We start from the raw sequence: 24,763 nt of genomic DNA, 5'->3' as shown, positions 1-24,763 counted from the left end.
ATACTGTACACAATTGTCAAGATTTTCTCAACATTTACACTGAGATTCATGATGTGCGACATGAGTGACAAGCCCTGAGAATTATAATTCTCTATAATTATAGTAGTTTCTTTTATGCATCGCGTATTTCCTTTATCATTTGTAATAGTTATGAAGTGTCAGGTCAAACAAATACATTCAATAATATTTATATTTGTGGCACTATCTAGGGGAAGTATACTTACACTAAACCTGCAGCTTTGTGAAGGGAGCAGGTATATCTAGGTGGGAATGAAGGAAAAACATGGTAGGAAAAGATCTTAGAGGTCGATGCTAATTAGGAATTAATATTTAGAGGCCCCCATGAAGAAAAGACGATACACTATAATTCCAAACGTGACAAATAATTTCTACGTACTTAAGTAAATACACCAGTGATATAAATATCTAATGAAGTCAGTCGCACCAATAATGAGTAACTAAAGCCAGTTTCTGATAATCCATACGAAGAACGGGTACTTCTGCTAGTAAAGGTGTAAAAATGAAAATATACGTGAATTAATGAGGATTTCCAGAAATCTCAGAAATTTGAAACTTGGTACCAGAGAAGCTGATGACTAGAAAATTCCAAAATTCTCAAAATTCCCTGAAGGGGGCACGCTTGGGACTTCAGATTTTGGACTCGGCTTAAGAACGCAGTTGTATAATTTATGCAAAGCGACAACGTACAAGTTTTGTGGGCTTAAATATTTTCGGGAATTTCCTAAATTTTATCCCCCTTCCCCCAAAATCAAGATGGCGGCACAATCTACCAGATGAGCTAGAAAATTGAAATTTGGCAAAATTGAACTTTTTAGCCTGTAACCGATGGAAAAATTACAAGATGTTCAAATTTTTCACCTTTTACCCCTGAAAAAATATCAAAATATGGACACAATTTCAATGACTGTGCAGACGTTCTTCTTGAGGTATTTGTTGGCTAAACGGTAAGATGTATCTCAAAATGGATGGCACAATCTCCATTCAATTCAGAGTGACTACAACTTTGGTCCTGCGAGATTTCGTCGTATCTATTATGTCAGATTTGTCTCTTTTTCTCGATTATACCTACATTTTGCCCTTTGTATACAAATAATTTGTAGTTTGAATCACTTAAACGAAATGTAGTCGTCTCATTCTGCACAAACATCGGCCCACCCAATATCCATACATGAGCCAAATTCCATGTCTGTAGCTGTCATATTAATACTCAAGAGTAATGCACTGTGAGAAAACCTCACCCAAATTTCACCCTATTCAACGTTTGTAACTCATTTTACCCATAACAAGAACAGACAGGAGAAAATATCTTAAGACCAGCCATTCAGGCTGCTAAGTGGGACGTCTGATAGTACAATCCGTTCGTTGATATGATGTATTGTTTAGCAGCAGTTAATCTGTAAATGAAGGTTTGCAATATTTTAAACATGCATATCCTTCGTATGTCAATCTATATACTGTATATTCATTGAAGTCAGTTTGTAGCAATGTGGAAATGGTGTGTTTGCCATTATAATTAATATTTTACATTGATAGTGACTCTCAGCAGGAGGGAGTCTGCTACTGTAATCATTACTCTCTACATCGACTTTGACTGGCAGTAGGAATCCAATCCTTCTCCAACTCCTTTGTTACTAGCAGCGTTAGTAAGGAGGGACTACCATTGTAATTAATTCCCTTCTTGATTTGACTTGGCAGAAGTCAAGGGAGCATGCAATTTGTTCAAAACTCCCCTAACTGTGTTTGGGAGTAGGCATGTGTGCCCGCCATTATAAACAAATTATCCATCTAAAAAGTGACTGACATTAGGCAAAGTGGCCTTGCTATTACAATGCAAACTTACCAACTCGGTGTGACTGTCATTAAGAAAAGGGGCCTGTCATAACAGCACAACTCAATTGTAGGGTCAGGGGGAAAAACCAGGTTAAGTCGCTTTTTCATCGAAATTGAGATATTGCAGTCTGCTTCAGAGTGATCATGCGCATCTGTTGAGAGGTCAGAAATGGAAAAAAAGCAGGGGAGTCAGGAAAAATTAGCACTCCAAAGTTTTGCTGTTAACTAGGGAAGTCAAGCACAAAAGTTGCTTTTTCTCAAGTTGTACAAATATTGACTCTCCTGCTTTTTTCCCATGACCCTTCAATTTTGACTGGCAGTAAGGAAGGTGCCTGCGATTATAACAACTCAACTTTAATCTGTCTGGTAGTAGGAAAGGGCACCTGCTATTTTAATGAAAACTCCCCAAAATGGTCTGTGGCCGCTCATTAGATAATGGGGCCTCCCGTTATAATGAAAATTTACCTACTCTACTGTGGATGGTGGTAGCAAGTGAGCCTGCCATTATCATCAAAACTCTGCAACTTGCACTCTACATTGGAAACAACGTATGGGAACCTCCTCCTGCTGTTCCTGGATGACACTAAGAGACATGCAATTAAAAATCTTATTCACTGCATGTACAGTAATTTACTTGATAACCGTATACAATGTAGAATATTGTAGCGTAGCATGGATACATTTGCTATTTATTATTATTATTATTATTATTATTATTATTATTATTATTATTATTATTATTATTATTATTATTATTATTAAAGTTGTATTTAAATTCCTACAAAATATTTAACTTTCAAAATAAAATGTATTAATAAATTTGTTTTGTAATCTTATAGTACGTCCTTCGTATATACGAAATGATGAAATGGATATAGATTGCACTAAGGTCTATCTGCTGTAGTTAAGTGTAATGTTTTATACAATTTCTGAGGGGATCCATAAATATGGCACATGCCATATTTCTTACACCTCTGCTTCCACACCTGACCATGGTTAAATGGCTAACACAACCGTAGGAATAGGCCCTAGACCAGCCACGTGCAAGTTGAAACGGGGCGGGCCAGTCGGACTTTCATTGACAGTCGTACATGACAATGTACAATATTTCACAAGAATTTAAGTCTCGTTCATTGAAGAAATTCAATCGTTCGCTAACACCACAACAGTACAAAAGAATGTTATAATGGTAACCAAAATATTAACTTACTAAAGAAATATAGAAAAAATGTATTTACACAGCATTTTAGTGGGGAAACTAAAACCTTCATGTTCTGAAACACACTCAAAGTGGACATGGGTTATCCTTGCCCTGTCCTTGAATTTAATCTACTTCATGTGTGAAGGCTAGTGTTGGTGTTAGGGTTTGTCTTAACAAGTATTGCCAAGTTGAGAGAGAAATGTCTTACAGTGCACTATCACAAATTAAATAATTCCACTTGTTTCATAAATTACATTAAAAACATGTTTTCAGATGGGCCAGATGATAGGGTTCAGTAGGCTGGGCTTGGCACAAAGGCTGCCCTATACTGAAGTAAAGGAGTGAATGGGAAGGAGTGTCTTTCTTTAGTTATCTTTTTTCTAATATTTTTTACAATTTGCTTTATGTCGCACTGACAGACAGGTCTTGCAGCGATGATGGGATAGGAAAGGCCTAGGAGTGGGAAGGAAGTGACCGTGGCTTTAAGGTTTGGTGTGAAAATAGAAAACCACTATCTCCTGGATGCAAACTCACAGCTGTGCGGGCCTAACTGCACGGCCAACTTGCTCGGTCACTTTAGTTATTAGTCAGTGCAGTCAAGGGAATCTGCTCATACAGTACTTAAGTCCAGCGAGTGAGAATATATTTCAATGGTTGGAACTCATTCATTAACTAGCTGTCATGTGCCAGTCATTGATTGGTTAGATTTTGTCATAAATTTCCTATTGTTCAGTAGTAATGCTATTTAGTGGAGTAAAGTAATAGTGGAAGAGACAGAGAACCGCTCGATTAACGATAGTCGGTCAGTTACTCATAGGTTTTAGGGGCTTAGAACATAGGCCATCCACGTTTTGTTCTGGCTCAGCGTTATTGGGGAATTCAAGTTACAGACCTTCATCCCTCGCACCCCTTCACCTTTCACAATTCATTTTTCCTCCCCTCATTCTTGAAGTTATGGTTCCTTCATGTTTTTCTTTTCATTTCAATAGATATCTTCATTATTTTCCCAACCACAAGGAGTTACTGACCATCTATTTTACTACTAATAAAAATCACCACTGTCACTGCCAGTTCGTTACAAAGACTAAGCAATATTTTCACATCAGCGATGCTCACCGTTGATAGACTTTGCAATAAAATTTTCACCCCCTGTGGGTGCGGAATGCAGACGAATACCCCCAGGATACTCCCTGCCTGTTGTAAGAGGTAACTAAAAGGGGCAACCAAGGAATGATAACATTAGAACCATGAGACTACTTGTGACTAGTACCATTACGTGCGGAACACCGTGGATAAATTTCACTCGGGATGAGTACTACTACATGTACCTGGTTGGTAGAGCAATAATCACTACCTAAGAAACACGAACTGCTATGGCCTCCAGCTGGGTCTGTGATTGGTATCAACAGGGAAGGATTTCTACAGGAGTCGTACCATTTATATAAAGAACACAAAGGGTCTGTGTTGCCTGTGGGTGGGGCCAAAATGTGTGATACACCATGGGTCTACTTTGTATGATAAAGATGTCTGCTGGTACCAGTACATAATGTTACAATTTTCTGTAGTATTACAGTTTTTGCCTTAGTTTTTATCTGGGATTAGGTACACACAAGTCAAAAGTGGGTTCAGTTCAGTTTGTTGCTGCCTGGCTGGTGACCATGATTTTTAAGGTGTTGAAGTTTAAATGGTCTAACACTGTGCTTTGCCAGTTCAAGTCCCATTGGTCAAAACAGAAATTCATCAGAATGTTGGCTGGTAGGGGAGGTGGTGGTACACAATTTCGAATTGCTAAATTTCGTGCCAAAAGCATGGATTAAATCCAAATCTCTTTGCAGTACTCATATGGAGTGAGGGCATATGACTGCTGATTGTGATTCATCCATCGGATGGAGGCATCAGGCCTTGAGCAGACCCCTTGGTACTATTCAACAGGAGCAAGCTATGTGCTGGCACTAGCTTTCACCCTCTCCCCTCCTATCATATGACATTCATTTCATCTCATTAACTCCTCTGAGGCTGATGACAGGAAGGGTATCGGGTCATAAAAACCCGCCACGACAGGTTTATCTCCCTTCATACTAGACACCGTAGAGAAATGGGACAAGGGTTGGACAAACATGAACTTCACAGGAAAATGACTTGGCAGAATTTCTTTAAATTTTTGTTTCGAGATGTCCAGAGAGAGCACGATCTATATCCTATATTTGATCAGTAGGCCTATACAGTGGAATAGCAACATTAACGGGACCCAAAAGAGGAAATGTCAAATTTCTCAGTCAATATTAGATGAACTTAAGTAGAAAAGGGATTTTTAGGCACTAATAGGGTAGAATACAAATGTATTTAACCAAGGCACAAGTGTCTTCTACCCACACAACAGTTCTGCAGTGAGATTTGCATAAATGCAAAGGGATCAAATATGAAGGATTTTATTTTTTATTTACATTCATTTATTGATAAACACAAGGCAACTACAATTTATTTTTCCACATAGTTTTCTGCTTTGGAAATGCATTTGTCCCAGAGTATGGGCAGCGTTTTGATGCCCTCATCGTAAAAAGAACAGTCGTGTCACCAGCCAGTTGCACAGGAAGTCATCCACACTCTCGTCATCTTCAAATCGTTGCCCTCTTAGGGCTTCTTTAAGCGGTCCCAACAAATGGAAATCGCAGGGCATTAAGTCCGGCCTGTAAGGAGGATGATCAACTGTAGTCCAGTACATTTGATGTAGCTCAACTTCAGATTTTCGGTCAAAAGGCGAGGGATCCACCTGGAACTTGCTTTACAGAACTGTAGGTTGTTTGTGATGATTGGTTGACAGCTACCATAACCGATTCAGACTTGTTCTGCAATTCGATACTCTTGCAAGTCGATCGTCATCAGTGTCTTTAACCGCAGGGATATTTTCATCTGTAATGCTGGTCCGAGGATGGCGATCATGTTGCTTGATTTTCCACATGTTCTCGTCCTTCCTTGAACTTTTTATGCTAGGCAAACACATCCTTCACAATAATGTTTGATCACCGAATTATGCAGTCAATCTCTGGCAAATTTCCGCCACTGTAACTCCTTCACGAGCAAGTAATTTTATAATTATGCCTTGCGCAGTGGAGGGGTGCACCTGTTGCTCCGACATTGTGAGCGTTGCTGACAAAACAGCGGGAAATATCTAACAGCACGCTCTCCCCACTCCTAACGGTCCTGCCTAAGCATAACAGAAGCATGAGGCCAGTCCTACAAACTGATGTTCAAAACTGCGTGATCAGCCCATACTGACCGGTACAACTCTGCAACAATCCTTCCTGCAAGGATGTCAAAGGGAGGTGGAAATGATAGGCCTACTGCCTTGACTTCGGATGGTCTGATATTGTGAAAACTAAGTGCAGTTGCCTACAATATCCTAAGCTCATAAAACGGATGAACAAGAACGTTATTAATTAGATTCTTAATTAGATGTGCTTTCTTTTTGCCTGCCACTCATCTCACTAGAGGGGATTACAACTGCTTTATATAAAACTAACCCATCAACACATAAACTGCACTGTACCTAGTCTGGATTTTTGTATGCCAAACCTAAGATGAAAGAAGAATGAGTAAAAAATTTGAAGATTACAGGTAAGATTATAATTCTATTTATGCAGGGGACGGCAGGCCTCCTAGATGGTAATGCATTCTCTCAGGCCAGGGAGATGTGATAAGGTGAAGTAGTTCAGAGAAGGTGACGGGGTTGGAGGTCTTGGCCTATACTAGGAACTGTCCCAACATTCTCCTTAGTGCAAGAGAATGGAAAACCTCAGAAAATCATTCTTAGGACAGCCAACGGTGGGGACCAGCCCCTCTCTATCTCCTGAATGCAGAGGCATAGAGCTGCAGTCACCTGGCCTCTGCTCTCTGGGTTGGTCAGAGTGCAGAACTGTCAAACCAATGACCAGCAGTGGCCACCTGTAGACATTAAAGAAAGGACGATAAGTTCCTTTTAAATACTATATATTGCATGAAAGTTTTACATTTCTGTTAAAACATCACGATTATTGTACATTTGATACCGGTTTCGACAAGATTCTGTCATCAGCCAAGGACAATTATACAAAGACAAATTACATTGATCATGACTCTTATAGTGAGATAACAATAGTAGTTTAAGAAATATACATGATAGGGCTAAAATAGTATTTACATATATAGATTGATGGTCAGTGAGATAAAAATGATCGTATTTCTATGAGGTGTACACCTTAGTATTTCTAGTTAAAAAGAATGACTTGTTGAAAGAGATTCTGTTTTTGTATTATATATTTGTAGTAAAATGTAGTTATCGGCTTTTGATCTATGGTGTTTTAACTGTTGACCAGTCGGTTCATTTTATGAATGCTGTGTAGCCATGTTTGACACACTATTGAAGTGAACAAACATTTAGTCATGAGCTGTTCCACATAAAATATGCACAATAAAATTATATACAAGATTCTAATGGGGCTTCAACTTGGACTTAACAAATGAAGAAATTTTAGTATAATGTCCATTGCAACCAAAATAGATTAATTAGTTCATCACTGCAAGTTGATATTAAGTCAGTGTCCATATTAAGTTCTATGTATCGGCTTGTACTCTGATATGTTTGTTTATATCATATTGAGGAATAGATTGAACATGGTAACCGAGGTTCTTGTTAAAATGTTGCTTGAAGGAAGGATCTTATGATCGAAGTTGTAAGTACATAAGTTGATCTAGAAAGATCCTGAATCAAGACGGAACCAATACGAAAATACAACGCGATTTAGAAATTTGTAAAAACCGGAAAGAAGGTTATTAACAGAATGGAAGACTCGCCTCAGGTGCCAAGTTAATAGCAGATGTATCGGGGAGGAACTGACAAACTGAATGTGGAGGGACGGACCTTCGGAGAGAGCAGGGAGGGGCGGAGTTACTGAGTAAGGGGAAGGGGAAGCGCGGTGGAGGCGGGACTATAATCGGGTGAGCGTGGACAGCGGTAGGGATAATATGTAAGTGTGTTATGAATTGTTTTGAAGATTGATCGATTTTTGGGTATTTTAAAATTATTCAATATTTTAATAAACATATCAAATAAAATCGTAGGTTTTTCAGAGAGGTCAATGAGATTAAAATTTGGGTTATGGTACTGATCAAGTAAAATGTAAAATTGTTCAGTTAAATCAAGTATAGGGCCTTTATTTATTATTTCAATGATGTCTATATCGTGGTCTAAGCCATAAAATTTGTGCTTATAGTTATGTATATGTTGACCTACTGCGGGAAATTTTCTGTATTTGATTGCATTTACGTGTTCTGTGTATATAATTTTGAATGATCTACCGGTCTGTCCAAGATAAGTACTGAGACAGTCGTTACAATGAAATCTATAGACACCTGACTTTTCAAAAGGGTTGGAAGTGTTGATTGATTTGTGTAGAATGTCTAGGTTTCTATTATTGGTTCTGAAGGAAATGTTGATATTCTGCTTCTTAAATATATTTGTAATTGTATGAATGTTGCGGTCAAAGGTAAAAGTTTAAAAAGTTTTTGATTTAGTGGTTTCTTTAAGTAGGTTAGATTTTGGGTGATGTCTGAACTTACTAATTATATTTTCTATAAAATTCTTATTGTAGCCATTATGAAATGCAATATTGCATATAGTGTTTAATTCTTTATTAAGGTCTGATTTTGACATAGGAATATTGAATGCTCGGTGTACTAGGCTATTGTAGGTAGCCCGTTTATGATTAAGGGGATGAGTGGAGTCCTGTTTTATTGTTGTAGCAGTATGTGTGGGTTTTCTATAAATTTTATGTTTAAAGGAAGATGGAAGCCTGGTGATAGTGAGATCTAGAAAATTGATGGTATTGTTGACTTTGGATTCTAGTGTGAATTTAATGTCTGTGTCGATAGTGTTTAAATGTGTTTGTGGTAGCTGTGTCTATAGTACATTGGTCCATAATAATAAATACATCATCGACATACCTGGACCAGAGGTGTATGTTGTGAAATGTTGTGTTATTGTCAATTTTTGTGTGTTTTAAAAAGTCTAGGTATATTTCTGCTAAGATGCTGGAGGCTGGTGAGCCCATGGCTAGGCCGTCCTGCTTGTATATTATTTTATCAAATGTGAAGTACCGTAGTTATTATTGATTAAAAGCTTCAAGATAGACATAAAATCAGATATCTCAAGTTGACTAAGTTGACTATGGTTGTGTAAGTTTTGAGGGATAATATCAAGGAGTTTTTCTGGTTTAATACTAGTGTACATGTTAGTGATATCAAACGAGTGTAAAGAGTGATATGGTTGAAGTGTAAAGTCATCTAATTGTTTAATAAGTTGTTATAGATTTCTTTGACTGAAAGGTGTAGTGTTTTTTAAGGAATTGTTGAGTGAATTGTGCTGCTTTATACAAAGGTCTAGGTCTATAGTTTACAATAGGGCATATTGGGACATTAATCTTATGTATTTTAGGTTGTGCTTTGATGGTGGGAAGTCCTGGGTTCATGTTAATAAGTTTACTTTTTTTGCTTTCGGTTAGGAGAAAGGATGTATTTTTAAGTGTCTGTTTAAGCTGCTGTTGGATAGCTTGTAAAAGTGCTGTCTGTGAAAAAAAATTTGTTTTAGATATGTATTCTGTTTGATTCATTATTACGGTGGTATTTCCTTTATCTGCCTTCGTAACGATGGTATGGGTATTTTTATTTTATTTTTGAGTTGAATGATCTTATTTGTCTTCAAGTTGTGATCTTATGTTCGGGGTAGGTGATATGAAGGTTTTCTTTAATTGTTTATTAGCTTCGTGTCTGAGTTCATCCTGTATGTCGTAAGGCATCTTTTTGATCACTGCTTCTGTTTCTATTATTAGTTTATTAGCAACATTTGATGGGTTATAATTAGGCCAGTTATGTTTAGGGCCCTTAGACAAAATAGCGATCTCTTCATCTAATGTTGTGTTAGATAGGTTGATGAATAGGGGATGAAATTCGGTTATGGGGTGACTAGCAGTGTTTGGGCTGATGGAGTTATTAGTTTGTTGGTTGTGGAAGATTTGTTAAGAAGGGTTTAAAACTTGTTATTTAAGGTGGACTGTTTTTGGGCTAGCAAAGTGGATAGTTTACTGTAGACTTTCTCTTGGAAAATATTCCATTGCGAGTCTGATAGCAATGTAGCAACTTCGAGGTGAGTTTCATATAAACGGTTGTTTAAGAGTGATTTTTTTTCTTATGTAGAAATTTTAGTTCATTTTTGAGCCATAATTTGTTAGTTGTATGGTAGACTTTATATTGATGTGGTAAGACATGTCTCTTATTGTTGTTCTTTAGAAAATCAGGAGTCAGATTATGAGCAATGCACTTCTTAATAAAGTCTGTCATTGATTAATTTTCCTATTTTAATTCTTAGGCTCATATAATAATGAGCTTTACTTTTTGCCTGGTTCGCCAAAGCCCACTATGCACCTGCCAACCATCAGTCTACAAAAGGCAAACTTTATACAGCCCCCTATTGCTGTTTCATGTGATGAGTTTGGATCATCTTAAGTAAACAACTAAAATGTATATCTTCCCTGCATTGAGAGATTGTTCAGAATTTGAATTCAGGGTAGTCTGAGATTTTACATTACAATGTTGAAATGTCATTCAGTGGCAGTACAGTTATTCCAGGATCAGGTATAATTTATGTTCTTTATACCAAAATTTATTTATTAATCTATTTATCTATTAATTTATCATCAAAGGCAGGAGGAGCACTTCTCTTAAAGGTCAATGTTAGTACAGATCATACCACAGTCTGTAGGTAAACCAATGAGAGAAAAGCAAAATCTGCCATTTCCCAGATGTAATTTGTAAAGGCACTTAGTTTTGTTGGGTAGGACAGTCTTCTTCAGAAAGTATGTGAACAAATTTACTGGTAGAATGGCAGAATACAACAAATTTGCACCACCGTTCTATGTGCACCCTTTCCACACTCTGCGTTAAAGGGATTTATACTAAAGTGACAACTGGCAAGGAAACAAAGCTTTGCGCTGTTGCCACTTAAATTCCCTATCTGTTGCAGCTCAGCTTGATTAGACCACTTTTGGAATTAACAAGATGCATTGTATTGGCACATCAGAAAGTTGGTTACATAAAGATTCAGTCTTGTGCAGTAAGTCTCCGGATTCTTGCTCTGACATGACCACACTGAGAGGAAAGATGGAATACCTTAGCTTTTTAGAACAGGAGTTATTTAAAATGCACCACAGATCTAAGCCTTCCCCTGCAACTGAAGTATATTTGTTGAAGTAAATTGCTATGAACTGTATCATTTAACATATCAGCTGTACTTGTCTATTTTTAACAAGTTAAGGTTCCTTCTGATACCAAATATTATAGCCTGAGTTTTGTTAGAATTTATTAGGAAAACTTGTTTTTGGCATAGGCTGTTCATTCTGTCAGTCAGGCCACATGTTCTGTTGGTAAGAGTGATAATTCTGAAGATCTGCATGGAGGTGCTTGCTTACTTGCTGTATTTTAATGTCCCCTAGGTCCTTTACACTAATTATCAATAAAAATAGACAAAACTGACACCTGTGGCACAGATAGATTCATGCCATGTTTAGTTCATGGTTTCCACAAATGTTAATTGCTGGCAACTGGTGAAGTAGAATGATGTTAGAGAAAAGTTAAGACTTTGGAGTTACTGCAGTAGTAGACACGAGAACAATGGTCAGTCACTGCTTAGATCTAGTTGTCACTAGTCACATTTCATTCATAATTTCCTATGTGATAGTCTATCAATTGCAGTAATGTTGTCTTGGAACCAATACTATGTCTTCTTTTTTTAATTTAAAGTAACAAACTTCATGGTTGGGTTCCGTATTGAGCTAAGACTTAACTTAAAATGAATAAAAAATGTATTGCTCCACCTTCTCAATACTTCAAATCATTTAACGTTTATTAAAACATTACAATATGATAGTGTCAGGTAGTAGTTTCGATCTGTTTTTTGGACATCAGCCTAGCCAAAATTACAAGCAAAAGACATAATCTAAAATGATATTGATGAACAAGAGGATGGATGGTGATGGAATGACATACAAGTAAAACCTCATACATGAATTACACTGAATATAGCCAAAATATATTAAAATTAACAGATGAATAAAATCATTGTGATGTTGCTTAAAATTTCTTGATGCCAAAGTCTTAGGTTGATGGTTGAACTCATGTTGCACACTTAAATTCAAATGAAATCTTAAGTTTCTGGAAAGTTCTGAGAGAGAGTTCCACTATGGTGCAGAGGGAATTGTCCAATATGACCAATATAAACTTGACGAATTGAGAAAGCTGGACTTGTTCTATGTAGTATGAACAATTGCTGTGTTTAAAGGAAGTCTCAATTCAGTCAGAACCCAAAGAACCTGAAGAACAAAATTAGAATTAACTCGAAAAATCTAATAAAGTAGAAAGGGAGGGAGGAGGTTGAAATAACGAGTACTCGCCTTGCGCTTTTTTTTGGAACAAGCTGCTGGAAAGAGTGCAACAGGCTGAGTGAGCGTCACGCAGCGTAGATCAGCAAGAGAGGAGAGAGGGATACGGAGGGGAAGGATGACGTAAGTGTGGAAGGAGACGGGAGGGAAGGAAGGGGAAATGGTTCAGGGCGGGTTAGAAGAGAGGGAAGTTAATGGTATTTGTGGGGGAAGAGGACCCTTAATTGATTTAAAGAAAGGGTTATGAACAGCTGATTTGTTTTTCTTATAATAGGAAATAAAAAGATCGAATAAAATGTTGGGTTTCTCGGTAATTTTGTTAAGATTGTAGTTGGCATTAAATTATTGATCCAAATGTATGTAAAAGCTCCATTATGTTGAGTAGAGGTCCCTTTTTAACTATTTCGAGTATGTCCATGTCTGTTTCAATGTTTGTGAAACTATGGTTATAATCGACCATATGTTGGCCGATGGCTGAAAATTTGTTGTATTTAGCTGTGTTAAAATGTTCAGATTATCTAATATTACAACTCCTACCGGTCTTCCCTATGTAAGAAATATTTGAACATGTTACATCTAATTCTGTAGACACCTGATTTTGAGTATCTATTTTATTAGTATGTGAAGTGTTATGTAAGATTTGCATGTTGTTGTTGCTGGTTGTGAAGGCTATTTTCATGCTTTTTTTCTTTAGAACATGAGTAATTATTTGAATTCCATTGACATAGGTAAAAGTGGAGAAAGTCATGTTTAGATGGTTCTATTTTAAGCGTGGTCTTAGGTCGGAATTCGTGTTTACTAATGATATTTTCTATGAATTGATTATTATAGCCATTGAATCTAGCGATGTAACGGATAATATTCAGCTCAGTGTGAAAATCTTTTTTGTTCATAGGTACGTTAAATGCTCAATGTATAAGACTATTATAAGTTGCTTTTTTGTGAGGGAAAGGATGAAATGAATCTTGTCGGATTGTGACGGCCGACTGGGTGGGTTTTCTATATATCTTGTAGGTTAAGGATTCCTGTTGTCTAGTAATGGTGAGATCCAAAAAATTAATTTTTTGATCTACTTCTGACTCCAAATGGTTCATGTTTGTGGGTTACTGTAGTCACATCCTAGTTCGTGAACCATGGGCAACGGCTGAGTGGCCTAGTAAGTGGTCTTGAGAGTCGGGATACCAGTTGTTATGGAATGGGAGTGGGCATCTCGGACATATTCTGAGTCGTGGTCCTCCTTGTGCTCAGGCGGCTAGGACTATACAATTCACCGGTGGTCCATAACCCGTTAGAGGAGAGATACTCACTTGGACTATGTGCAAGTAGGGCAGCATCCTGCTTCATGAATTTACCGAGCTCAGAACACTTTAAGCAAGCCTCGGACCTATGGGAGTAATGGAGTCCCACTCCCATTTGACAGGCGAGGGACTCCTTGGAAACAACTTGGCGAACGAAATGGAATTCGATGGGGAGCTGTCAATATTAATGGGGCTTATGGAAGAAAGAAGGTAGAACTAGCTGAGTCAGCAAAGAGGATGCATCTGGATGTGCTAGGAGTAAGTGATATTCGGGTAAGGGGAGATAAGGAGGAAGAGATAGGAGATTATAAAGTGTACTTGACGGGTGTTAGAAAGGGAAGGGCAGAGTCTGGGATAGGGCTCTTTATCAGGAATACCATTGCATGCAACATAGTTTAGGTTAGGCACGTAAATAAGCGAATGATGTGGGTAGATTTGTCAGTGGGAGGAATTAGGACAAGAATTGTGTCTGTGTATTCACCATGTGAGGGTGCAGATGAGGATGAAGTTGACAAGTTTTATGAAGCATTTAGTGAAATTGTGGTCAGGGTCAACAGCAAGAATAGAATAGTGCTAATGGGCGATTTCAATGCGAGAGTTGGGAATGGAACTGAAGGATACGAAAGGCTGATTGGTAAATGTGGGGAGGGTATGGAAGCTAATGGGAATGGGAAGCATTTGCTGGACTTCTGTGCTAGTATGGGTTTAGCTGTTACGAATACATTCTTCAAGCATAAGGCTATTTACCGCTACACATGGGAGGCTAGGGGTACCAGATCCATAATAGACTATATCTTAACAGACTTTGAATTCAGGAAATCTTTTAGGAATGTACGAGTTTTTCGGGGATTTTTCGATGATACAGACCACTATCTGATCTGTAGTGAACTAAGTATCTCTAGGCCTAGGGTAGAGAAAGTGAAATCTGTCTGCAAACGAATAAGGGTAGAGAATCTCCAGGACGAGGAAATTAGACAGAAGTACATGGATATGGTTAGTGAGAAGTTTCAAACAGTAGACAGTAAGCAGGTTCAGGATATAGAAAGTGAATGGGTGGCATACAGGGATGCTGTAGTAGAAACAGCAAGGGAATGCCTAGGAACAACTGTGTGTAAAGATGGGAAAAGGCAAACATCTTGGTGGAATGATGAAGTGAGAGCAGCCTGTAAACTTTAAAAGAAGGCTTATCAGAAATGGCTCCAAACAAGGGCCGAGGCAGACAGGGATTTGTACGTAGATGAAAGAAACAGAGCGAAACAAATAGTTGTTGAATCCAAAAAGAAGTCGTGGGAAGATTTTGGTAATAACCTGGAAAGGCTAGGTCAAGCAGCAGGGAAACCTTTCTGGACAGTAATAAAGAATCTTAGGAAGGGAGGGAAAAAGGAAATGAACAGTGTTTTGAGTAATTCAGGTGAACTCATAATAGATCCCAGGGAATCACTGGACAGGTGGAGGGAATATTTTGAACATCTTCTCATGGGGAGGAGGAAAATGTTGGTGAAATTATGCTTGAGGAAGTGGAAAGGATGGTAAATAAACTCCATTGTCATAAGGCAGCAGGAATAGATGAAATTAGACCTGAAATTGTGAGGTATAGTGGGAAGGCAGAGTTGAAATGGCTTCATAGAGTAGTAAAATTAGCGTGGTGTGTTGGTAACGTACTTTCAGATTGGACAAAAGCAGTAATTGCACCTATCTATAAGCAAGGGAACAGGAAGGATTGCAATAACTATCGAGGTATCTCATTGATTAGTATACCAGGCAAAGTATTCACTGGCATCTTGGAAGGGAGGGTGCGATCAGTCGTTGAGAGGAAGTTGGATGAAAACCAGTGTGGTTTCAGACCACAGAGAGGCTGTCAGGATCAGATTTTCAGTATGCGCCAGGTAGTTGAAAAATGCTACGAGAGGAATAGGCAGTTGTGTTTGTTTCGTAGATCTAGAGAAAGCATATGACAGGGTACCGAGGGAAAGGATGTTCGCTATACTGGGGGACTATGGAATTAAAGGTAGATTATTAAATTCAATCAAAGGCATTTATGTTGACAATTGGGCTTCAGTGAGAATTGATGGTAGAATGAGTTCTTGGTTCAGGGTACTTACAGGAGTTAGACAAGGCCGTAATCTTTCACCTTTGCTGTTTGTAGTTTACATGGATCATATGCTGAAAGGTATAAAATGGCAGGGAGGGATTCAGTTAGGTGGAAATGTGGTAAATAGTTTGGCCTATGCTGACGACTTGGTCTTAATGGTAGACTGTGCCGAAAGCCTGCAGTCTAACATCTTCGAACTTGAAAATAGGTGCAATGAGTATGGTATGAAAATTAGCCTCTCGAAGACTAAATTGATGTCAGTAGGTAAGAAATTCAACAGAATTGAATGTCAGATTGGTGTTACAAATCTAGAACAGGTCGATAATTTCAAGTATTTAGGTTGTTTTTTCCCAGGATGGTAATATAGTAAGTGAGATTGAATCAAGGTGTAGTAAAGCTAATGCAGTGAGCTCGCAGTTGCGATCAGCAGTATTCTGTAAGAAGGAAGTCAGCTCCCAGACGAAACTATCTTTACATCGGTCTGTTTTCAGACCAACTTTGCTTTACAGGAGCGAAAGCTGGGTGGACTCAGGATATCTTATTCATAAGTTAGAAGTAAGACATGAAAGTAGCAAGAATGATTGCTGGTACAAACAGGTGGGAACAATGGCAGGAGGGTACTCGGAATGAGGAGATAAAGGCTAATTTAGGAATGAACTCGATGGATGAAGCTGTACGCATAAACCGGCTTCGGTGGTGGGGTCATGTGAGGCGAATGGAGGAGGATAGGTTACCTAGGAGAATAATGGACTCTGTTACGAAGGGTAAGAGAAGTAGAGGGAGACCCAAGACGACGATGGTTACTGTTTCTAACGATTTAAAGATAAGAGGTATAGAACTAAATGAGGCCACAACACTAGTTGCAAATCGAGGATTGTGGCGACGTTTAGTAAATTCTCAGAGGCTTGCAGACTGAACGCTGAAAGGCATAAGTCTATAATGATAATGTATGTATATATGTTCTGACTCCAAAGTGAACTTAATGTGAGGATCGATGTTATTTAATGTTTGAAGTGTGGTGTTAGCATCTTCAAGATTCTTGTTAACTGCAAGGACATCGTCGACATATCTGGCCCAAAAGAGGATGTTACCAAATGTATTGTTGATTTTTGTGTTCTCGAGAAAGTCTAGATAGATTTCCGCGAGAATCCCAGAAGCCGGTGAACCCATTGCTAGACAGTTTTGTTGGTAAATGGTACCATTAAATGTAAAAATGTTGTTGACTGCCAATTTGAGCAATGTAATAAAATCTTGGATTTCCAGTTTACTCAGGTGACTGTTATTTTGTAGATTATTTTTGATGATGGGAATTAGTTTAGAAATAGGTATACTGGGGTACATATTAACAATGTCAAAAGAATGGAGTGAAGTCAGGTCGCATGTTGAAATTATTAAGTTTGTCTATTAATTCGAAGGACTTCTTAGATGAAAAAAGGTGATTTTTACTTAGAACTTTTGAATAAATTGCGTAGTTTTATACAGGGGACTCAGTCTAAAGTTGATGACTGGGCGAATTTTGGGGAGGGCTCTGGCCGTAGGAAGTCCGGGGTTCATACTAATGACGTAATTGTAACCAAGGCTGACAAAGGTAACACGACGGTCATCATAGATAAGAATGAATATATCAGAAAAACATCCGATTTCTTTAAAGATAGTTCTTTCTCCATAGTTAAAAAAAGATCCCACACAAAAAATCCAGAGACTCTTAAAACAAACCTTAAAAAATTCTTCCTTTTTGTTCGCTGAACAAGAAAAAAAGCCAGCTTATTAGAGGAGAGGTGAGTGAATGGATACTGGGTGGTAATTAGATGGAACCGAGCAAGTGACTACACAGTTTGGATCACACACATGCTAAATTCACTTTTAAACAATTAAAAATGTTTGTCTAAAAAGAAAAGAATTTTGTTAAGTACCCACTCTTATCCACAGATGCGACAAAATTGTGATGTGGCGGGTCACCTTAATTTTAATATAAATATCTCATTGTTTCTCCATAAACAATAACCCATGGGCACCAGCCTTCAAGCTTATGGCTTGAAAATGATAGTTGATAATTAATAATAATACATTATGAGACCCTAAATACTCCTAGGGGTGAGGTGATGGAACACTAACCATTAGGTACACTAACTTGGAAATTAAGGATCATTAATAGGAATTTCCAAAAACACAAAACAATTATTCATTAGGATGAAAAATGTGATATAACGGCGTATTAAATCTGAATTTACGGAAGAAAAGGAAAAATTGAATATAAATAAACTCAAAGATGAATTGTAATGCGGAGACTTGCAGTAATTTATGCCATTAGCTCACAATTTGTAGACTGTTATCTGGATACGATCTACGTATCATCTGATGTATGATGGACCTCTCGTACAGGCATCGTCATCTCTTGTTGTGGGTTCCAGGCCTACTTCTGCTTTGTGCATAGTACACTAGACTGTACTACAACTTTCCTGACTTTAAAACTTTCTACAGTACTCCTTACATAAATTCCTAATGAGCCCTAATTTTAATAGCAAAACCACTATGGGTTATGTTGTATTCTTCTGTATTACAGAACAGTAGCATAACTAAATACATAACAAAGTTTCTCCTGCCCTATAACAGTCAAGACCAGTCTCCCGATTACTTTAACTCTCATTGAGATAACAGGTCCAATAAGATCTGATGTACTATCCCTTCTCCTATCCATTGCTGTGAATCCATGTTGCTTCATTACGTCCATTCACATAGGTTGAACTTAACCGCGGAATCAAAACGTTGGGTAGCGAACTTCGAAAAGTTGGCGTTAACAAGGCTTTAACTGTCTCCTCGGAGTATGGAAGGGTAAGGTCTCTCGTAAGCTTGATGACATACATTTCCTGGTAATGGGCTGAAATTAGCCTGGTGACTCAGGTCACATGACCTTGGCTATTGGAAAATTTACTGCAAGCTATTAATATGAATGATGTAATACTTTACTAAGTCGTTCGTTCAGAATATGTTATAACCACGATACAAAGGAATGAAATGATATGAAATGGATGATTAAAACCCTAGATATATAATAATAAAAAATGACCTACCAGTGATTAAATATCTTTTCAATTAATTACACAGTTCAATAATTTAGTACATACTGTGATGTGCCAAATATCACAATATTAATTCTAAAAACAACACGTTTCGTGTCAAAGAATTTTGTGCCATATTAATTCTAATTAGCATGTGTTGTATATGTTATGTCTCAACACCTTTACTTTATAACAATTATTCCATAGTGTCATTACTTTTAAGAAATCACAGTTCAGTTTTTGTAAGTTATAAGTGATAATGTCTTGTGACCAATTCTTGTTTTAAGATTAAATAAGCCTGATGCCCAATACAAGAAGGGTGAAACATGTGCCTTTTAAATTTATTAATTTCTATGTTTATTGCACCACATAGTCCGACTCGTTGGCTGAACGGTCAGCGTACTGGCCTTAGGTTCAGAGGGTCCCGGGTTCGATTCCTGGCTGGGTCGGGAATTTTAACCTTAATTGGTTAATTCCAATGGCATGGGGGCTGGGTGTATGTGTCGTCCGCATCATTTCATCCTCATCATGATGCGCAGGTCGCCTACGGGAGTCAAATAGAAAGACCTGCACCTGGCGAGCCGAACCTGTCCTGGGATATTCCGGCACTAAAAGCCATACGACATTTCATTTTGACATTTCACCACATAACCGTGGAATTAATTGTATTGAATAGGTGGAGTAATAAAAATACTCCTTTTTTAAAACTTAGTGAGACATACTGTTTAGGCGAGCAACTTGTCTCCTTTCTCCCAAGTCTTCCCAGCCCATCCAGCAACGATCATTTGTTATTTCTTATATAATTGCAATATAGTCATACTTGGGGGGTATTAAGGTAAAACAATTGGATTTTCGAGGTGCACCAACCAAAACGTTCAGATACCTCTGCTGTAGTCTGAAGAACACCCGACAGATACAGATTCAGAGCAACAGAAATTGGAGGAAAAACCAAACAGATGCAGGGAATATTTTTCCTAGCATTCACATTTGCACTAAAAAGGGTCACTTTGCAGTAAATAAGTGAAGAAATGGTCTAAAATCATATTCAGACATCACGTCTTTCAATCATATCTTTGATTGCCAGTTAACTTAATAGTTAGTTTCATATCGATTTTGAATTACTTATTTTAACAAAACACCACACCTGCAAGTTCTATGGAAATTTATGAACTATACAAATTGCTATAATGAACTTTATTTTTATTTATTTATTTGCATGAAGTGTTTATTGGAGTGAGGATGAATTGATTTTTAACTGATTTTATGCAACAATATACAGTACACAAGCTCAGTGGACAAAAAATTAGTTGCCCCTGGAGAAAACATTACAAGCATCATTTAGTACAGTGTAACTCTGCCTCTGGACCTCATAACCGCCTGGATTTGGTTAAAAAGCACGTACGTCGCATCCAGGTTAAGCCACTCGCTAAAGATTTGATAGCGCAATTGCACCAAATTGCAGGGATGCTGGTGTCTGAGTTTTACCTGTTGTTCCAACCTGGTCCACAGATTTTCAGTGAGGTTCAAGTCGGGTGATTTTGCAGGCCAATCAGGATGTAATACGGTAGGGGAGTGTTCATAAAACCAGTCGCGTATGTATTCAGCCCAATGAACTTTGCTGTTATCTTGAAAAATTGGGTTACCAATAACATAATCATGCAAATGTCGACTAAAAGGCAACACCCTGATCATCCAGAATGTTTAAACATGCTGGTTCATTTTAGTGGTTACATCCAGGATGAACTGCTTCATTTGGCCTTCAGTGCACTCGATGGCATGCGTCATTGGAATATAGGTTAAAAGTGATTCATCAGACCACATTACGTTCCACCAGTCGGCTACTGTCCACGTTTGATTTCAAGGCAATTGAAGACTCCCAGCTTTATGTGCCTGTGTGAACAATGGCCTCTTGCAGGGTGACCAGACGTCAAATGTTCAGTGCATGCAGTTCCCATCACAATGTTCTCTCGCTAACAGGTTCCAAAGGGCCTTCATTCACCGACTGGAGCAATTGCTGTCAGGTTTTCACGAGCCGTGAAACGCATCTCCGGTCCTTCGGTCAGGATCTTTTTCTGACCAAAATCGACTTGTTTCATGGCCATGTGTAGTACACCACTGGTTGTAGACACGTTGAACAATCCACTGCAAAACTGCAACAAATCGAGCAACTTCACGCACCATCTGGCCATGCTCGCGACCAAACACGATTGCCCCTTTTGCACCTCTGTCACATCCTTACGTCTATCCATGTTGACGTACATTGCCTGATTAAAACATCACTCGCACTGATCGCTACTGCTTAATACTTGCGTAGAGGCAGTGTGCTTGCGGATGAGCATAGGACTCGTTCGCTGCGCCATCTGTACTGGCTTAAGGATCCATCTGTGTGTGTGCATTAGGATGACTAACTTTTGTCCAATGAGCTTATGTAAGTAGATTTAATGAAAGTTAAATTTGCTGCATAATATTTATAAATTTATGTATACAATTGATAAAACATTAACCTTTCCTTACCAAAGTTTGTTCTATATGAACAGAAAGTATAATCTTATCATTTAAAAAAAAATATGTACAGTAATGAGTATATTTGAAATTTTTCAGAACAAATTATTGCTTACAACATCTTAATACATTTGGTGCTGAGGTGGAAATAAAATTATCTTCATCTACAAATTTTTGAAAAATTAATTTGTGATGATTTAGAGAATGAAGTGAAAAAGTAATGCAAATAAGTGAAAATGTGAGTGGCCCCCTATACCAGTTACCCAAATGCAAGTATTATATACCTTGATAGCAGTATAAAATATATTTTGAATACAGTAAACTTTACAAATTCAAATTATTATACAAATTACAAAACAAATGAATTTTTATGCAGCATCTTAAAAATATTAATAAATAAATGAAATTCATGGATAATATATATGCAAGAACAAACTATTAAATTATTCCATTTGTCCCACGAACCTGCTATGCAGGCGTAGCAGTGGGAGAGGTGATACTCCCACGTGGCGCGTCCCAGGTCGCGGATAGGGGGGTCCTAACCGGCTTGCCCGCGGACTTGAGGGAATTAAAATACCTCTCGCGGACCAAACACACACCCCCTGTGGGTGGAGGAGACAGACGAATACTACGCCCACGGTATCCCCTGCCTGTCATAAGGGGCGACCGAGGGATGATTGGATTAGAACCATGAAACTACTTGTGATTAGTACCACCACACGGGGAACACCATGGGTCGTTATTACTTGCGCATAGTACCACTATGTTAGGTACCAAATAGGTTTGTGATTAGTAGCAATCAGGAGCACCGTGCGGTCAGGCTTTTACGGTACCTGTGATTAGTAGCACTATGAGCGACACCAAGGTTCTGGCTTTCCTATGATTAGTACCCACTATAAAAGGAACACCACAGGATAGTAATAGTCCCTGTGGTTAGTAAAAGTGTGTGATGCAAACCATAGGTTTGCGTTACCTGTAAATGGCGCCGCTATGTGTGAAACACCCTAGGTCTGTATTACCTGTGCGAATTTCATTACCTGTGAGTAGTACCATAATGTGTGTAATACCGCGAGTCTACGATACTGTTGATTAGTACCACACCATGTCAAATACCATGGTTCTACCTTCCAAGCGATAGGTACCATTATGAGAGTGCGATGACCTATATTTTGGACCCCTTTAGCTTGCAAGCATCATCGATTTAGTATTGAGCTATAGAAGCAACCCCTTGGTCAGTATTACTATTGTTTTCCATCAGTTTCTGAGACTGAGGCATTGCGGGTCGGCTCCACTGGTTGTTTTAACTTCATATCCATCCGTTCATTTTTCGTCCTCGCGTTTTGAATTCTAGTCAGTGCAGGATTTTGTATTTTTATTTTGTCAATGCATTTCGTCTCATTTCGTACCATCAGGGGCCGATGACCTCGATGCTAGGTCCCTTAAAACAAGCATCATCATTCCATTTGTCATATATTTTTTAATTTAAATAATCACCTCACATACAAAAATATTTTCATGTTTACAAGCAGCTATAAGATTTTTTCAAAACTGTATCAAACCTTTAAATACATTTTATAATGACGGTGAAAAAAATTGTTTCCTGTAGTTTTAAACAAATAACAGAATTCTTTGGCTCACACTGCATGCTTACGATGTAATGTACGATGCACTAGACTGCTTTGACTTTACCTTTTCACTTAACCTATTGAGTTGTAAATGGTACTACTCTAAAAATGTCTGAACAATTTTTATTCAATTATATCTGTCATTACTAAAAATAGTTTTTATTTGCTCATTGGTGGTTATTATTACATTAAGAGGAAGTTCAACTGGGCAACATCTACCTTTGTAATGTAACTGTTAGTGCTATTAGCTGCCGTATCAGAGGCCTGGGTTCAATTCCCAATACTGACAGATTTATCATTAAGATAAAATGATATATGCAGCTCATGTCTATTGGGTGTGCCTAAAAAGAGCTGCACCAGCTCGGGATGACACAAGATTTGTAGGACACCATTACTAAATGGTTAGCATATTGGCCTTTGATCCAAGGAGTCCCAGATTTGATTCCTAGCTAAGTCAGGATTTTAACCTTAATTGGTTAATTCTTCAGGCAGTCTTCAGCATTAGAATTAACCTTGAGTAGGGCCACATCCTCAGATTTATTATTATTATTATTATTATTATTATTATTATTATTATTATTGGTCAGCCAGCCTCTTAACACTAATCGGAGGTAATGTGGAAGACCCATGACCTTCAAAGAATGAAGGCATTGGCCACAGGGAGGGGGGTGAACATTACTCCCTAGGCCTTGTAGCTAATGTTAGTCAGAAGAGAGCAGATGTTGATCAAAGGTGGTCAGATGGTAAATATGATTAGGAGACAAATACAAGTGAAAGAAATGCCGGAGTCCAGTAGGAGAACTGTGGTTACCACCCCATGCTCTCAATTGAGGGTCCCAGGACCCTCTTATTCACTTCTTCCAACAGGAAGGGGATACTTTTATTGCTCCTGTATCTTTTGTTTCTTGAAGTCCTAGAAAAATCCTTGGTCCTGCCTTGGGTTTGGGGCAGGAGGGCAGTGTATTTTGTATGTTTGGTATTTAGCCTGAAGGCTGGTTTGATCCTCAACAGTTCCATCAACTAAGTCACTGAAGAGGTATTCTGGGGAAGTTGTGATTTTTTCCCATTGCTTTCTTCACTGAGCCAAAAGTTGCTACTACATATCAGTCTGCCAAGCCCACTGAAATGCAAGCATAGACTGACTCTAAAAGTGACATTTTCACACCATTCATAACAGGGAGTGGCTGCATAAGGAATCCTATTACTAGAATTGCTTATACCTGTCACTTTCATATCAAAGCAAAGGATGACTGAGATAGGACAATGATAATTAATTCGATCTAGCCCATATCAGAAGACAGTGCACTGTAAGCACAAGGTCTCGCCAACAATGGTACAAGGATATTGTTAGTTATTAAATATTAATGAGAAAGGTTGACTTTTCAAGAATTTATCTGAATAGTTGTGGTCTTACCCCGCAAATTCAGTAAATTATTCACCATATAACCCTTGATTGATGAAAGGTAAATTGCTCTTTGTTACAGATTAGCATCACCCTTGGATTCTATCATCAACCTGCAGTTACCTAGCCTGATCTGGAATAATAGTGGAAGAGAGCTAGTATCATGCTTGTGAGGATTCAACTAGTTTCCTATGACTGGAAGATCAACATCATGCCAAGCAGGCCATGCATGAAGTTTACTTGGTGAGGAATGAACAGAAGTTGGT

At 38.2% G+C, this 24,763-nt stretch overlaps 1 long non-coding RNA gene across 1 annotated transcript in view; it reads left to right on the top strand.

Annotated features, from left to right (window-relative positions):
* Positions 1-24,763, top strand: part of LOC136872436 (uncharacterized) — a 71,893-nt gene that overhangs the window by 23,275 nt on the left and 23,855 nt on the right. Inside the window, exon 2 of the long non-coding RNA XR_011018027.1 lies at positions 24,580-24,740. This is a non-coding gene — a long non-coding RNA (uncharacterized lncRNA). The remainder of the gene's footprint in view (positions 1-24,579; positions 24,741-24,763) is intronic.

The sequence above is a fragment of the Anabrus simplex genome, chromosome 4 (genome assembly GCF_040414725.1).
Source record: "Anabrus simplex isolate iqAnaSimp1 chromosome 4, ASM4041472v1, whole genome shotgun sequence".
Taxonomy (NCBI): Eukaryota; Metazoa; Arthropoda; class Insecta; order Orthoptera; family Tettigoniidae; genus Anabrus; species Anabrus simplex.
Note: the sequence above shows the minus strand (reverse complement) of the source record. Positions and strands in the feature narration are given on the sequence as shown.